The following is an 18,372-nucleotide window of genomic DNA, read 5'->3' as shown; positions in this document are numbered from 1 at the left end:
TTTCACAGCCAAGCTAGACAAATCGATCACAGAAATGTCGGGAGTTAGAGGTAATTAATTTCTGTCTGGATCTCGTTTTATGAGGATTCACTTCAGTGAGAACAAAACAAACCAAACAACCAAATTCAAAATTAAAAAGAAAACTTTAAAAGCGATGTAAATGAAAAATGTGCATCGGAATAAGTGATATGAAGAGAACTGAATCAATTAAGAGTCATCAGTCAGCTCTGTTATTTACAGAATAATTCCATGATAGTGTAACAAAGACATGTATGTAAATGTATATGGATATACAAATAATCTGATATTTAATTAATATTAATCTCTGAAAATCTTGAACGTCGATATGCATATGTGATCTTGATGTGCATGTGGGAAAGGCATGCTTGTTTGTTTACCAATGATTTTTGGTAATGAGTATAACGCATCGACATATGATTTTCCATAAGTCTAACTACTGGGTATGCAAGTGCAGCACCCAGAATTATTGATTTAACCAAAATTATGAAAAGTATATTCCGTTGTTAGGAATTATTACTCGAATATCATTCTATCAAATGTTCGCATTCAAAACAATATTTCGCGGAACCTTAAAATTTTTGGATTCTGTTTCTTTACTTAATGTTCATTAAAATATATGAGAAAAAATTTCTTATTAAAAGTTTAAGGCATATCTGATGGTGAATTTGTTTAACCCCAGCTTCCTTAATAACCCTGTGTAAGGTAACACACTATACTTCAGGCCGTTCCTACACGGGGACCACAAGTGCACTTTTATAAATTTAACATTCATGTAAAATTGCGACAGAAACTTCAAATATACGTAAAGAATAAAATCTTTGATCTGAACTACATGTAAATGCATTTTTTAAAAACTTATCAATGCTTTTCGATATACTCTTTTAAAAAAAAAATACTCGATCAGTGCCTACTGTCTATTAAAGATATACTACTATAGTGTCCTTTCCGATATATTTCATTTTATCAAATAAAATATATACAACATGACTATTTGATAAAATGAAATATATCGGAAAGGACAATAGTACTAGTGAGGTATTCTTTACAAAAATGTGCTGAAAAATATAGCTCCATTCATGATAAGCAGATTCAACATTACAACAATATGTTTAGAATATCGATGCATGTGTAATACATGAACGTCCAAGAAATCAAAATAGTTTTGTCAACCTATTTATATCTTGTGTATATTAACGAACTTGTTGTTAACCTTGAAAAATCCTGTACAAATACTGGTATTTTTAGTATAACCAGCAACTGTCCATCGCTTGCTGATGATATCGCGTGTATTGCAATAACACCTACGGCGTTACAGCGCATGCTTGATGTCTCTTCCGAATATTCCAGGAAGTGGCGTTTTTCCTTCAATGCTCAAAAATCGTGCATTTTACAAGTCCGCTCCAAAGGCTCCAAACTAGATTTTGATTATATATGGAAACTTGGTGATACAATAATTCCATGTGCTGACAACTATAATCACCTAGGCATTATTATCAACAACAAACTTACACTCTCAGATAGGATTATAACAGCTTGTAGAAAAGGACAAAAATCATATTTTGCTCTCAACGATATAGGCTCCAACTATCTTAACCCGCTTACTTTGTCACACCTCTATAAGACGATCGTTCTTCCCACAGTCCTCTACGGTTGTGAATTATGGAGCAATATATCTACCAACGATCTTCAACGCCTTAATGTTTTTCAACATTTTGTTTGCAAAAATGCACAAAATCTTCCGACCAAAACAAGATCCGATATCTGTGAAAGTGTTTTCAACGTTCTACCTATCAAATCGGAAATAGATATCCGCAAACTCTTATTTCTAGGCCGACTCTGTCTCATGGATCACCAGTCTCTTTCAAAGAAGATATTTTCAACACGCCTATTTTCATTCCTGGAGAACATTTCCAATAAACAGCGAGGGTTTATTCCGGATGTCATCAATATTTTGTCCACTTACAGCCTCACTGAATACCTACAAACGTGGCTCCTTGATTGCTCATTTCCACCGAAACAGACTTGGAAAAAGATAGTGAGATCTGCTGTATCTAAGCTACACCAAACAAACCGTAACATTAGAATGATAAATGACAATGATTTTTACCGTTTCAAATCCATTATCCAAAACCAAAACCCAAGTTTCATCTGGTCTATTCCGTCCAACTCATACGAAATCTCTCTTTGTAAATTTATCTGCAAGCTTATAGCTTGCCCTCCGGAACAGACTCCCTTTATCTGCCTACTATGCAACACCATGTTTGTAGACGTTTTTCAACATATCGCTTGTTCCTGTCCCTCTACTAATGACTTACGTACATACTGGTGGGATCAGATCACCAACTCTTTTGATATTCACCTCTCCGCGGACCTGTGTGCCATGACTGAGGATGATATATTCTTCTTTCTTCTAGGTGGGAAATACTTCACATGGTTGTCAGAAAAAGATCTACGTGCAGTTCGTATACTTAATTTCCGTTACATCCGAGACACTGCTGCACGCTATAATCAGACCCTCAAATCTCAACCTAACCGAATGTTAGCAGCATAACCTGTGTACGTGTGTGCCCCGTCCCCCGTGTAGGACCCCCCCCCCCCCTTATTATTATTTGTATATATGTAAATACTTATGCTTTGTCTTATAATGATTTTTGTTGCATGTATGTATAATTGTATGTTCTGAAATAATCCTCATATGAGGGAAATAAAGTATGAATGAATGAATGAACCAGAAATGTAATTAAGAAGAATTCATAACCCTTCGCTAGCTGCATTCTCAGTCTTTATCACAAAAATATTGGTCGTTGTTCGATTGACAATTTTTTCGCTATTTATGAACAATGAACTTATATTTTTACAATAATTATGTTACTCATGTGATCATTTTCGTTTTTTATCACACAATCTTCTCTGAGAGAAAATGTTAATCATTCATTGTGTATGATTGTGTTTTTATGTTCTTTTGTTTCTTTTTTTTTAATTAATTGATAATTTTTAATAGTTATGCAACACCTGTACAGATTTCGACCTGAGCTATTTGTTGTTGATGCAAATTAATTGTATTTCACGACAAAATGTAGTTCAGCATGATGTGCATAAAAGTAAATCAAAGATCGTTTTAAAATACTAAAGCTATAATGAAAACAATTTCGTAGATTTCTACTCAAATACAGCGTCGTTTTCCCGTCACGAGCGAAGAGACCTAACTATTACAATGTACATGTAAGTGTGTTTGGTACGGATATGAAAAAACTATAATACAGATATTCTTAACAAATTCAGTGTTTTTAACCTCCAAATCAGCTGAGCAGAGTGAGAATTTAATTAATTAAAAGTCGAATATTTTGTATATGGGGGTAACAAATGCATATCTTTTCTTGTTTACGGTGGAGGTCATTTTTCTACGGGGGTCATTTTTCTTCATGTTTAATACGAGGAAAAATTTCATAGGCGTCGGAACCGGGGGGGGGGGGGGGGGGGGCTAGGGGGGCTTACTCCCCCCCCCCCCCCACTTTTTTGCAAAGTTAGACCTAACCATTAGGGACATAGCATCATAGAGGGTTTAGCCCCCCCCCCCCTCCCCCACTTTTTCTCGCAGCAAAGATAATTGTTCCGAAATTTACCTTGAAAGATTGAGAAGTTGGAGGAGTTATAGGCACACTAGCCCCCCCCCCCCCCCCCGGATTAAGAATTTCGTGATTTTGGAAAAAAAAAATGGTTGGTAGTTAAGATTCTTTTTTATGGAAGTATAGGTATACCCCCCCCCCCCCCCCCCCCCCGGATTAGGATTTCCATGATTTTGGAAATTAGGTTTTTTCGCAATTTCTGAGGGTCTAGCCCCCCACTTTCAATTTGCTTCCGACGCCAGTGCTTTTTTCTTCATTAAAGAATCCAGTTATTCTACACAGCTGGGGGTCATTAATCTATGGCGAAAAATGACTTTTCATGTAAAAAAAAAATAGCTGTTATTAATAACCTATGTAAATTTGTCAATATTACATGTGTAAATAATTAAGAAAGTCAACTCTCCAGGTTGATGTGTACAGTATACACTCTCGCTGTTTGCATGTTATTGTCTGCATTGTATATTTCCTCTACAGTGTATGTTGCATTGTTTTATACAATATGAGAAAAAATAAAATGAAAATAAATAAATTTTGTATTTACTGCCACCCGGTAAATTCAAAATTTACATAACAATTCTACGGGATCATTATCATGATTATTCTTCTTTATACCGCCGTAATTCCAGACCTTTTAGCATTGAATGATTTATTTTTGACGTCGTCGTGTCAATAACTGCCGTCAGGTGAGTAGACAAATTGAATAACGCGCGTTAGCGCGCTATGAAAATTTGTCTGCTCACCTGACGGCAGTTATTGACACGACGACGTCAAAAATATATCATTTAATGCTTATATTTACATTCCCTTACTGAAAAATTTAATTATTTACTTAAATAAATCGATATAAAGTGCAGATCACGGAGGGAGTGAATTAGAACAAGAACAGCTGTTTCTTAAAACCGGTTTAAACTGGTTTTCACATAGGCTTTTGAGATGAGTTGACGAGCATGAAAATATAATCCATGAAAAATAGCTCTTGAAAAGTTGCTTTTAACAATAAAGTAAACTTTTTTGTTGAATAATTATAAAACATGGTGTTTTGACAACATTCATGAAATACATTTTTTAACCGATAACATAGAAATCACTGTTTGAGAACTACTTATGTAAATTACTCGTAAATTCATACGCAGTGAATAGGTGTTGCAGTTAGAGGCATTTAAACATCACTGAATTTAATGGAAAAACACATTAGAATGTAAATATAATAAAACATATAAACGCGCCCGAACTAATTTAAGCCAAAAATCTATGCCTTTCCAAGAGTAGTCGTTTGTGAAGGAAATAATTATGCTTGTTATAGCAACCCTTCTAAAATTATAAGCTATAGAGACATGGAACTTTCAATTACTTATTTCTTTGGTTTACTTAGAGGATCCCCCAATCATTTCAAACCAAAGGACTTGATGTTCCTTTCTAGCAGTTATTGCCCTTGAAAGTTACATAGTTTCGTAGGTGATATAGCAAAAATTTCAAAATGTAGCCCTTCAGCCACAACATAGTTATAATTATTGTCTCAGAGATTAATTGCCTCTATTATACAAAATGCTTGTTATCGCTTTTACCTTTTACCGTAGGAGATAGAGAATTGAAATTTTTACCAATGTCTTTTGTTAACTTTAACAATCTTTCGATTTATTCACACCAAAAAAAGGAACCGATGTCTTCTTTAAGGTTATGCTCTGAAAGTTTCTTTGTTAAAACTCTCAAAACGTCTGAACCATACTTCGTAGAGACATCAGGCCCCGAGGTTATAAAACGTTCTTGAGTACGATCTCGTACTCCAAACAGTTTCAACATTACGTACAGCTATAATACGTCGAAGAAAACAAAATACTAGTAGTTTTTAGAGAATCACTTTTCGCCATAAATGTAAATAAGAAGTATTCATAACCCTTCGCTAGCTGCCTCCTCAGTCTTTTTCACGAAAATATTAGTCGTTCTTCGATTGATATTTTTTTCACACCCGGCGCCCACCACAGCCATAAAAAAATTGTCCAAATAAAGTTAAATCATACTCCTTCTGGCAAAGAAAATATACAACTTGCGAGTCTTAATTATCTTTTTTTTAACTTTGAGGATTTCTCTACATTAAACTGATTTCAATGGTGCAATATGAAGAAAACGCTTGTGTTCAATGGTGTAACTAAAAATACCAGAAAAAACCCCATTTTGGTTACGCTGTCCTTGTGTTCAAATATGACCAGTCACCCATATACCCACCTTTAAGTAATTGGTTATACTAACTAGTGTTTTAACGACTCTTCCATCGTTATTATAATATAAGCTGGTATATATAGTTATCTTTTATTAAAACTCTTTTAATTTACATTGTCCCATTGAACTTGATTTTTTAACTGATTAATTTACAGTCATTCGAAAGAAAAAAAATTAAAGGATATGTTTCTTGGATTTCTACATGACAGAGGTATTTTTAGTGATACTTTACATTTATGGCGAAAAGTGATTCTCTAAAAACTACTAGTATTTTGTTTTCTTCGACGTATTATAGCTGTACGTAATGTTGAAACTGTTTGGAGTACGAGATCGTACTCAAGAAAGTTTTATAACCTTGGGGCCTGATGTCTCTACGAAGTATGGTTCAGACGTTTTGAGAGTTTTAACAAAGAAACTTTCAGAGCATAACTGCTAAAAGAAGACATCGGTTCCTCATAACAATTTTCGCGCGTTATTCAATTTGTCTACTCACCTGACGGCAGTTATTGACACGACGACGTCAAAAATATATCATTTAATGCTTAAATTTACATTCCCTTACTGAAAAATTTAATTATTTAGTTAAATAATTGCATTTTCATGTACATTTTTTTACCCTGAAACGTGCTACTACACCTCTAAAACCTCTAATGTAAGGAAGGTAGGTCCCGGTGACCCCATAGTCTTAAGTATTATATTAGTATCTTTCTACAAATGAATATTTAAAAATAAAATTTGTTGTTATGACATCAAATTTTATTCTTAAATACAAAGTTATGGAAAAACATTAAGTATGATCGACGTATATATTCTGCTTCAAAATTCGGGTAATTTACAGCTAATTAAAAGCTTGTTGATGGGAAAAAAAAAATTAAACTTTAATTAATCATAACCCGCATGATAGAAGCTAGAATTTATGAGAGAGAGAGAGAGAGAGAGAGAGAGAGAGAGAGAGAGAGAGAGAGAGAGAGAGAGATGAAGGGGATTATTGTTACATGTATTCTATGCAATCGATTGAAAATACATGTACTACTTGTGATAAAATAGCTTCTTCGAATTTTCATGTGAGAGATTTTTCTCTAAATAGCTTAGTTGTGGGAGTATTCATCTCTTAAATTGTTTTATTTTATTAGCAAGTAACTATTTAGATAATTCATATAGTTATTTCTTTTTTATCTAACGTAACCAAATATTTATGTCAAATGCATCAAAATTAACATATGTATTTCGAATTTTAAAGATGAATAGGAAAATGCTTGCTCAAAAATATCAAATGACGTTACTTAAGATTAAAAATGACACTGTACGTGTATGTATAAATTCTAAATACACATTTTCAAGCCTTGACTAAGTGAGAAAAACTTGAATCATCAATAAAACCCCACAAAAAGTGTTACAGCAACTTTAGCACACAGTTTCCTTGAACACGTTGTTTCGGTTTAACGTGGTCCTCATATTGGAAATTTCAAAAATATTTCAGTTAGTGAGTTTTCTTAATTTCTCGTGCACATTCCTAAAATATTAAAAATTAGAAACTTTACGTGTGTCCTTGGCTTTTGGCATATATTCATTGATGCAATTCCAACCCCCACCCCCACCCCACTCTTTCAAGATATTACATGTTTTTTCTCACAAGAATTAAGGCAAATATAGCATGTTGCAATTAAATTGGAATACCCATATGCTCTCCTTACTGTATACTATCTGAGTGTAAAAATAAACGGATCTTCTAAGTATTTTTGTGATTTTCCCAAGCATATGTTTCTATTTTTGAATTAAACTCTTCCCTGTTTTTCCTAATACAGGAACTGCTCACTAAATATCTTAAGAGATATCCACTTGGGAGGAGTGACTTTCCAGTTTTGTACTGGCGTAGTTTCTGACCTTTTCCTGGCATGTAAAATATCAAACTCGTTAAAAAGCCAGGAAAACTTAAGATATATCGAACTAAATTCGATCTTGAAATACTCTCTTCATATCCGTGTAAATTCTTACTTCTTTCTTTTATATTCATTTGGCATAATTTGACATAAACACAATTTGTTGATAATTTTAGCAATCACACTGGATTTATCGTCTTTGTTGCTCACAAATTCATAAGTTAGAGATGCAGACACATCTCCATGCTTGCAGATAAAGAAGGTAATATGTACATGTAGATAATGTGGTACATTTTGTTGATAAATAATTAATCTGAATACACGTACACTTCACCTACATGCCAGGAATATTTACATGAATTACCGTTCTCTGTCTTTCTCCAGAGACGTAAACTTTCATCGATCGGCTTTTGGAGCATACTAAAAATAGTAGCATACTAAAAGAATACTCCAAATAGTACTCAGCGGAGAACGTACTCCAAAACTTTTATAACCTCTGTTTTTAGAACCGTACTCAGTGGAGCACATACTCGGAGTACGGAGTACGAGTTGGAGTACGAGTATGGAAAAAGTTTTATAACCTTGGGGCCTGGATGTAGGCAGGCAAATCACCAATGTTACTATAAATAGCACAACTTCAAAAGTAAACAAAAAACCAAACAGTGTTAAAGTCAAAGCTTCCGCTTTATCAAATAGTTACACAAAGAGCCACGTTTTGTCAAAAGTGTTTGCATTTAGTTTCCTTTTTATAATTTCGAGAGTATTGTATATCTTTTTTACTTTTCTTAATAATAACGTGTTTTAAAAACAAGACTATGCATTTCGGACACATACAATGTGCATGAATTTCCATGAATTATTTTGCTGCGCGTTGAAGAAATGGGGATTGAATATATAACGCTTGTTGCAAAATGCAAGGCAGAAACTGTTGAACTTTTTTCTACTATACAGACATATTTTTGTTTGTAGCCGCTTACAAAAATTGATCGCTCACTGATGTTTTGCCGACATTATAAGCATGAGAGAGAGAGAGAGAGAGAGAGAGAGAGAGAGAGAGAGAGAGAGAGAGAGAGAGAGAGTTTTTCAGTCTTTGCTACAAAATATGCATAAAGACACACCAAAAGAGCCCGGTTTTCAGTACTTCAGTACTTTGATTATTATTTTAAGGTGTCTTTTCTCTATTATTTGTCTTTTAAGCATAAACTCTTTTTGAAAGTATTAATACTTAAATACTATTCGATCAATTTTGTACCAAATTTTCATGACCATTAAATCATCTAAAGGGTTCGTTGCTATCAAATCATTAGATGATGACGTCAATTCCAGTTTGATTATTCATTATATTCAAGGATTAAACGATTTTTAAAGAAACATTTTTGTTGTAGTCATAAAAAGTCATGACAAATATGCAAGTAGTCATGATATGGAAAAAATATCCTCCCACAAGTAGGGGGTTCATGTGAAATCTCCAGCTATTTACTTTCGATTCATGTTTAATTATATTGAAAGAGGAATCTTTAACAAGACACAAACACCTTATTTCATGGAAATATTCCATCTAGAAGCAAAGATATAAGATTTTAAAGTTGAGTATTGTACCGGTTTTTTGTAATGATTTATATTATGCAATGTGTAGGTAAAAATGGCACCAAAATTGTAATTTTTTTGCATTTTTGCTATTAAGATTTCAAAATTTAATATAAATATTGTTTATAGTCTTAGCAAACTATATATTTTTAAAATTGTCATGTTTCAAGCAGTATTTTAATTGCATCATAATTTGCATAATTTCAAAATGGCCGCCAAAATGGCGGAAATTTGCATATTTCCAAATATGGTCATCAGGTAAGTTATACACAAATTATGAAGATTTATCTAAATATAATTCCCGCAAGTTGTTCAAATTTCCTATAAAATATGTTAAGTAATTTATGAATTTTAAAAATTGATGCTTAAGATAAATTTTTGTTATTAATTAACTTTAATAAAAAAAAATTAATTACTGTCAATTGCTAATAATACATGTATATATCAATTATAACTAATATAATGACCAAAACAAAAAATCCAACAAGTATCTTAATCATGTATATATATTTAACAATTTATAGATACATTACATATTAGGGCCTTAGAATTATTACATGCAAGCAAAGTACATGTACATGTATTATGTTTTACAGTGTGTCTAATCTTGAATTATTATTTCACCTTTTTAGAAATCAATTAACAATGGGAATTCACATGCTTCCATATCACCTTCATACAAGCGTTCATACTTTGTCATCCTTCCATTCAATCTTTTTACACACAAAACTTCCCCCTTGTACCAACAAACTTCATTTGAAGTTTGATCTTTTAATTTATGAAGAATTTTCTTTCCAACTTATTTGGAAGGAGACTCAATAAAACTTGGAAGAAGAAGTGATTGTTGTTGGATTGTTATTTTTCTCCTACTTTCTTTAAGTCTCTCAGCTATATTTGTTTTTGATTCATTAAATTTTTGTTCAACCTGACTTAAAGGATGGTAAGAGAGTTTAGAATTTTCAGACACCTCTTCCAAATGTTCATTAATTTGCATAACTTTTACCAGATTATGTTCTAGATCTTCAATAGAATACATAACGCCTTTACTGCTTTGTTGAAAAATATTTCAAGGGCATTTGCTTGAAAGAATATTTTTTCTAAACTGCAATTGTGCAACTAATGCATCTCCTAACAGCTGGTCTTTGTTAGATTCTTGAGACACCTTTAGTTTGTAAGACTGGATGTCATCTCTTTTCTGCCATAAACCACCAATATCTGTCAATTTATTTGTTAACTTTACCTTTTGGATGTACATTTTATTTTCTTGAATGACTTTCTCTTTTTCTTGTATAGCTCTTAAAATTTCAAGTTTTGTTTCATACAAAGACCTTTGTCTCTCTTTTATTAACTCCATTATTTCAGGTGCAGATTTTCTTGCCTCATTAATAATGGAGTTTTTTTTCACTATTTGAAAGAGAGTTTAACCAAGTAGATGTTTTATTGTTAGTCCACATGATAACAGACTCATATGCAGTTGTAGAAGCTGATGGTTTAAGTCTCATTAAAACATCTAGTTGGGCAAAATCTCTTTCAGAACATATGTTTGTTGTTGGTACTGCAGCGGCTCTCAATTGATCAGTTTCAGATGGTTCATAATATATTCCACCAGGAAGTTGATCTTTTGCTTGCCTCTCAAGTATCAACAACATGCCACCTATAGCCAATTCTAAAGCCATTTGAGTGTATGTTTCAAATATTGCATCATTTGTGTTCTCAAAGAGAGAATCATACACCTCATCTTTATGCACACTCTCCTCTGGAAAAATTAAATGGCCTTCCAGAAGAGGTGATGCATCTTGTGACAAGTTCAACTTCATGTTGAGAAGCACAGGGTTCAAATCCAAAACATTTTCTGTTTTCTCAATAACCCTCCAGAAGGGACCTGTAATTATTTTGTCTATGATACATAAAGCTCTAAGACTGCTTGTGTAAACTTTTTCATTCACATCAAAAGAAATGCTTTTCAATAATTCATTAGGATCTGACCAACGGTCAATAAATGTTTTGATATCTGCTAAATGGTGATATGTAGCCCCAGCTGCATAAAAAAGATGGTAAAATCTATGTCCTCTAAAGGTTATAAGTTTATTTTTTACACCTTTTTCTCGCAAGTGGGTGGACAAGTGGGACCCCACTCCTGACTTTTCACAGCCATGCATTGTTAATGCCTTGCTAACTGTTCTAGTCAGTCTTGAGTCACCACTTTCCTTCCAATCAAAACTGTAAGGATTCTTTCCTGAACAAACATTGTTTTCAAAAACACTTAAACACTTGTCAACTTCACTTGCCATGTTTACAAATACATATGTGGCACATGTATAATAATATTCCTTTTTGATAATAATAAAGTATATATTTTTTAATTTTAAACCGAAAGTACGGGGATTTCCTTTCTTGTGTATGCCCTATATAATAATATGAGTCAAATTTTGCCCCAACTGTTCGCCATTTGGTAAGTTTTTCAGATACAATATTTCTTTTTTTTTAAGTTGATATTAGACATTTTTTTTATATAGTTTTTATATATATATTTTTTTGCACTCACTGGGAGTAACGTCAGAATTTTATGATTCAATCAAAATCAGTCAAAAATTGACATTTTTCTTATCTGTTTTCGAAAAGACATGTAAAGTGACATTTTGACAAAGTTGTTTTTTTTTACCTTATTATTAGAAAGATAAACTCTTCCAAGCAATCGCTCAATATTTTCTGAAAGAAAATTTAACTGTTTAAAGACAAGTCGTTTCATGCTTAAAATAGAGAAAAAGGCAGAAAACGTCAAATTTATGACGTCATATTTCTAAATTGTGGGCATTTAAAACAAAATGAAAATGATGAAGTAACTTTCCATGTATATCTGTACGCAAATACATAGTTATATGCAAATGACAATAAAGCAAAATTACTTTCCTACTTACTTAATCTACCAACATGTTAATAAATGTACAGCAAGTTCTGAAGTCTGTTCTAGTATAAGTATAATTAGATGATTTAAATCATTTTTGTTGTTGCAAACTCTTATTTATTGCATCTTTGAGTTTGCTTCAGGTTCCAATAGATTCAAGCATTTAGGTAGACTAATTGCAATTTTCTCATCCTATGCATTGTAAATGAGCCTTTATTTCTCTTTATATGAGTATAAGAAATGAATTTTCGTTTGGAATATGCAGCTTTGTATTTACAAAAATGCCGTTTGTCAAAAGAGGCTGGACCCAAATTAAGAACGGAATTATCTCTGCCACATTGTTGAAAAATGGAAATTTAAACTTAAGGTTTTAAATAACAAAATGCAAGGGTTGGTCATAATGTACTGTCAAACCACTCTTCTCATGGGCGCTTTTTATAGATGCTTCGATGATGTATCAAATTTGCCCTATCAAAATTTCAATTCAAAATAGAACCATTTTAACAAGAGCTTGGACTTCGGGCAGTACGTGTCAAATTCCAATTTGACGAATGCGGGGTCTACTCATGATTAACTGTCCAGTCATTGGCTAATAGATATAAACATATATGACTGCCGTCATGAGAAAAGGGCCCTTTTCTTTTGACGTCACAATGCTCAACGTCAAAGTTGCGGCTTCGTAAACGCAGTTTTTTAATTTTCTGTTTCTATTTTTTTTCTGCGTCTATGTTGTGTTTTCTGAATAACTAGAGTCTGGCCTTGTTTTAATACCGCGATCAATATTTTTGCAGTCAAATATTACCTGTTGATTTAAAAAATAAATATTTGATAAATGAAATATACACATGTAACGTCAATATCTACACATTTCGAACGCGTAAATATTGCACAAAAGTTGATGCTGAGACGTCATAAAATTGCTGCTTTTGCATCCGCTATGAAACTTAAACACAACATTTTACATTCTAGTGTGTGATGAAAATATTCTTTAATTGGGAAATCGCTTTTTTATAAATCACTGTTAAAAACCAAAAACCCGTCTCGCATTCGCTGTTAACTGAATGCGCAACTGGACGCGGATTTCCGATGATGATTTATAAAGTATTCTGAGTAAAATTACACAACATTAGTTAGCATGAGCAATACATGTATGATTTAATAAAGTAAAAAAAAAACTACACTGCACACTCGTTGTTGATAAGAGGTGTTGAAGGCTGAGACATACCGAATCGATGCAGAGCAGTATTGTTCAAATCTAACAGTTATCTGTGCAGTAATTACTGTGAAACAATACAAGTCAAATATTTCAAATCATAAGTTTGGAAGTTCACCTCACGGGAGACGATTCTGCACTTTTTGAATTAGTAGGAAGGAATACGAGAGAAGCGGCTATGTCTCAGTTATAGTGCCACTGCCAACATACAAAATAAATTCTCGCATATTCTATTACAATTTAAGAATTTGCAATCAAATATTGAAATTATTTAACGAATTAAAAAGCTATAATTAACGGATTCGAAGAGTTTGATAAATATTCTGACAGAGTAAAAATCTACTCTGATGTATCGCATTAGATTTCATGGGAAGACCTGATTCTTAGTGACATTTTCATGTAAAGTGCCTTTAATGAAACAACATAAAAATATGTTTACATATACGAAAGAAAAAGTTGTTTATTATTTGAGCGCAACATATTTTGTTTTCTTGTACAATTTAACAACCCAAATCCACATGTTGTGTGTACTTTTTTAGCTAACTTACATGAAAAAAATCAGTCATATAATGCCTGAAAACTCACCACATTTTCATGGATTTATAGCATTTTATACGATTATATTCATCTCAAGTCAGTTACGTACATGATTCAAAATTAAACAGGTTTGTAAACGCAATCATTATACTATAATACGTTTCATATCAAGTCGATAAAATTGCCGTTCTATAAATTAATTCATGTTTATCGATAAATATAAACACTAAATGTGCGACATTTACAATTAATAACATGCATGGCCGTACAATTCACCTTCATAGATAATGGTTTCTCATCTTTTCTTTTTTATGCAAGATACAAATTTCGATGATAGTCAATGTGTATAAATGTGTGTTTGTTACAATGTACAGCAATAAAAATAATCCGAGAATCGCGATATTTCTTTAAACTTCGGAATACCGTACGCAACTTGCATCATTTAATTTGTCATTTTGTTTAAAATCGATAATCACTTGGCCGATATTTGTATTCAATGAGAGAGAGAGAGAGAGAGAGAGAGAGAGAGAGAGAGAGATATTCATTAATCGTGTAACATCGATAATAAGAAAATTAAATTTAGTCAATATGTAAAAATGTTCTTGCAGAGTATAAGCTATGTCTATCGGCACTGTACAATCAATTAGTGCAAACGAATAGACATAATTAATGCAGAAGTCTTATTGAAATTTACTTGCAATCTTACATTTTGAAAAAAAAAGTGAAAATGCTTACATATTTCAACGATGATGGTTTAAAAAAATCGCTTCACAAAAATACAACGGTATGCGTGAACTTACAAAGCGATTGAATAGAAGTGTAGATTCAGCACGTGGGGTGCCTTTTGTATTTTGTTGGTCTGCCGTATTTGATACACTTAATTAGGTGTGTACTAGTATATTTAAACAATAAACCCCCCCAAAAAAGTAGCGATGTAACCCACGTTATGAAATGTAACTATCTTTATAGCCATAACCCGCATGTATCACCGAAGACCGAAGAAAGTATTTTATTGTTTATATTTACATCTTTTACTTAGTAAATAAATGAATTGAATTGATCGTAAAAAGTAAGCAAAGATCATTAAATTATTGTTAATGTACACCAGAACGATAGATAAAAGCTGTAGCCAACGCGTCTGATATGGGAATTTGGGTTTGGCATCATCATGATTATATACCATATATCAGTTTTTCCGCGTGTATCCAACTTCCGCTTTGTTCTCGACGATTTCCGAATCGCAGAAAATATATCAGCGTAAATTATACAAAGTTTTGTTCTCATAAATTAGTTCTTTCTTTTCTTATGAAGTAAACAGGTATGTTAAAGTACAATGAACTGTGATCAGTAAGTTTAGAGGTAGAAATTGCGGGATCGGCGTACAAGCGCCAGATAACAAGTATGTAGGCCTCGTAATTTCTTTAATAATCCATTGACAAGCTTATTAAAATGGTCGCTTTTCTTGCGTAAACCGATGTCTAATTATACCTGAGCTACTGGTATCTGTAACGGTACATGATCTATTTATTTATGACTGTTTGCGTCTCTGAAAATAGTTATCGGTAATTATTTAACATTAAGGAAATCGAGTAAATGGTTTTATTGTCGAATTTTTTTTTCATTATTAAGAGTGGCAATTTAGATACTTTTACCCTCCTACCTCACAATTTTAAACAATCTTGAATATTATAATATGTCCACTATGCCTTTGAAATAGTAAAAAATGTTATATACAGGTTTAAGTTCTGAATCGCGGAAAAAACATGACGCGGAAAAAAAACTGATATACGGTAGTTCGTGAAATCAGTGATTTTTCTCAGGTTTCTTTAGATTTCGACCGATCGGTAAATAGCATGGTTAGGACTAGACCGAGTTGATTTCAGACCTGTCTTTTTCTATACAGCTGTGAATTACAATCAATTTTCGTAAGAAATAGAGGGAATCATACTTAGTGGATGTAAATTTTAATCTATAAATATAAGATGCCATTTTTGTTAAAATCTTTTTTTCTCAAATCAACTGTCTACATTCTTGAAGTTGTAATTACTTTTCAGTGAGACAGTCAAAGCCGATTTTTTCCATCGGTAATTTTATAAGAATTAAGTGTTGATAACGTATAAAAAAGAAGAGAAATCATGACAATAATTGAACACCATACCATCCGAGTTTCAAAAACAGCTATAATTGATTTTAACTTGCTTCAGAACTATAAAGATACTTAAAAAGTAATATCAGTAAATATGCGATAAAATTTCCGTGCCAAAGGTTAATTAAAAAGAATAAATATTTCTCTTTTTGAAAATAAATTCGTGTATGCAATTTTACAATGCCATGAAATTGGGAAACATAGGCATCGAATTTAACAATCTTTTTGTTTGTTACATGTTTGCTTATTTAATTTGCTTCTCGGCAGCTTAAATAACTTTGATTTATTTCAAGGTTGGGAAGAAGTTTGATATTTGTTTTCCTTAGATATCCTTTATCTATTTATCTTATGTGCGGGGGGGGGGGGGGGGGGTTAGTGTGCAGAACTTTAACTATATCCGGATATTTAAAATGTTTTGATCTCTTTTGCTAAAACTGTAAAAACTCTAGAGTGGTAGAAAATTATAAATTAATTCTACTTCATTTCAAACAATTCAAGACGATGAAAGGAAGTATAGAAGAAAAATATCAATGCCAAAAAAAAATTTGACGTTCGTGACGTCGTGACGTTTTCGACGAGCTACGTCAAAGTCGTGTTAACATCTCTTACTAAAATTGTCATAAAATGCTTAAAACACACAAGATCTTGGATATCTTAGTATATTTGTATTCAGAAAGAGTTGACTTATCAGAATTGACAAAAAAGTGAGTTTGTGAAATTTTGACCTTAAGGGCCCTTTTCTCGTGACGGCAGTCAATATATATTGAACACAATGACACTTGCCCGTCTTCACTCAGAGATGTATATTTCGATGAAACAGCGTCATATTCACAGCAGAGCAGATCTTGGCAAACAACATTCCGGTTTTGACAGTGTATGAATATTTTAATGGACTTCTCTATAAGGAAGCTGGTCAATATTTGACAGTTTGTTTTGATGAGCAAACTAGAGAGTAACACCCAACAGATAGTCCAAGCTCTTGTTAAAACGGTTCTAAAAAATTGAAGAAATTCCGTTGATTGATCAAAATGATACATATGTTTACCTGACATCGCCGTATCATCGAATTCGTATAGTTTCACGATTTTGTTGCAGAATAAATAACGATAAATATAATAATAAATATATAAGGTTAAACGTTTTAGAAAGCCCTAAACACCACAATATTTAAAAACGGATAAAATCATAACTTGTTTCATCTTTTCAAAAAATAAGAAAACGCTATTGGTCATTTTGATTATCTATTTTTTAACCTCTCATTAAGAAATAGATCGGATACAAAACAGGTTGCATCGATTGCTAGAAATAATAAGAAAATATATTAGAATTGATATATCAACCTAAAAGCGAGAGAAAATAAACGAACACTCTAAAGGTTGTTCCAATGTGTTATGAAAGCCTAAGCTTTACTTATGAATAAATAAGATAGTCAAAAGACATACGTTTTCAAGTAATATTTTAGTAAGGTTCTTACGTCATCAACGACATTTTAGCTACTTTTACGAGTTTTGATAGAACCCCTGATTAAGCAAACTGCACAGTAAACTAATCTAATAAGCTACTCTGTCAAACACAAGAAGAGTAATACAACGAAATTACAAAAATTCTAAAAAATGATATGAATGAAGCATCATTGCCTATTCTTTTTCAAGGACTAAATTAGTTATACTAAGTTTAAGATAAGAATCCAGAAACGAGAGGCCCATGGGGCCACATCGCTCACCTGAGCAACAATGGGCGTTCAAAAGATGTTGTGCCATATGGCCCTCGCTAGAATAAAAAAAATATTGTAAAGTATTCGAATTTTACACTTATTTTTGCATACACGTAATCTTTGACATTGTACCTTCATGCAATACTGTTTTTACACAGAATCCTACGCAAGATATAGAACTAAATATTTGGTAGGGGTACACTGTTATATAACTTCTAATTCCCTGTATTTTCGTTCTCCCCCCCCCCCCCCCACACACACACTTAATAAAGCGATCAAAATATATGAGAGCATAAAGGTACATTTTCTTCCTCAACTTCTTACTAGTTATTGTATTTTTTTAAAAAATATAATAGTTATTGTATTTTATCCAAAAAATCCTACATGTATATATGTGAAGAAGAAAATTGCACCTCAATGCGCTCAATTTCTCAAACTAAAAATATTCAACAATTTAATTTGTCTTCTCCATTATAATTAAATGACTGTTGTTTACCTCGCGTAAACTCGCGACTTTTATAACTTT

The 18,372-nt window shown here is 32.5% G+C and overlaps 1 protein-coding gene and 1 pseudogene across 1 annotated transcript in view; one reads left to right on the top strand and one right to left on the bottom strand.

Moving 5' to 3' along the window:
- Positions 1–10,397: 10,397 nt before the first annotated feature.
- On the bottom strand, positions 10,398–11,622 carry LOC128160845 (uncharacterized; annotated as a pseudogene).
- Positions 11,623–11,715: 93 nt separating this feature from the next.
- Positions 11,716–18,372, top strand: part of LOC128157751 (uncharacterized) — a 41,760-nt gene continuing 35,103 nt past the window's right edge. Inside the window, exon 1 of the mRNA XM_052820361.1 lies at positions 11,716–11,783. The gene's annotated coding sequence lies outside the window, so the exon portion shown is untranslated. The remainder of the gene's footprint in view (positions 11,784–18,372) is intronic.

The sequence above is a fragment of the Crassostrea angulata genome, chromosome 8 (genome assembly GCF_025612915.1).
Source record: "Crassostrea angulata isolate pt1a10 chromosome 8, ASM2561291v2, whole genome shotgun sequence".
Taxonomy (NCBI): Eukaryota; Metazoa; Mollusca; class Bivalvia; order Ostreida; family Ostreidae; genus Magallana; species Magallana angulata.
Note: the sequence above shows the minus strand (reverse complement) of the source record. Positions and strands in the feature narration are given on the sequence as shown.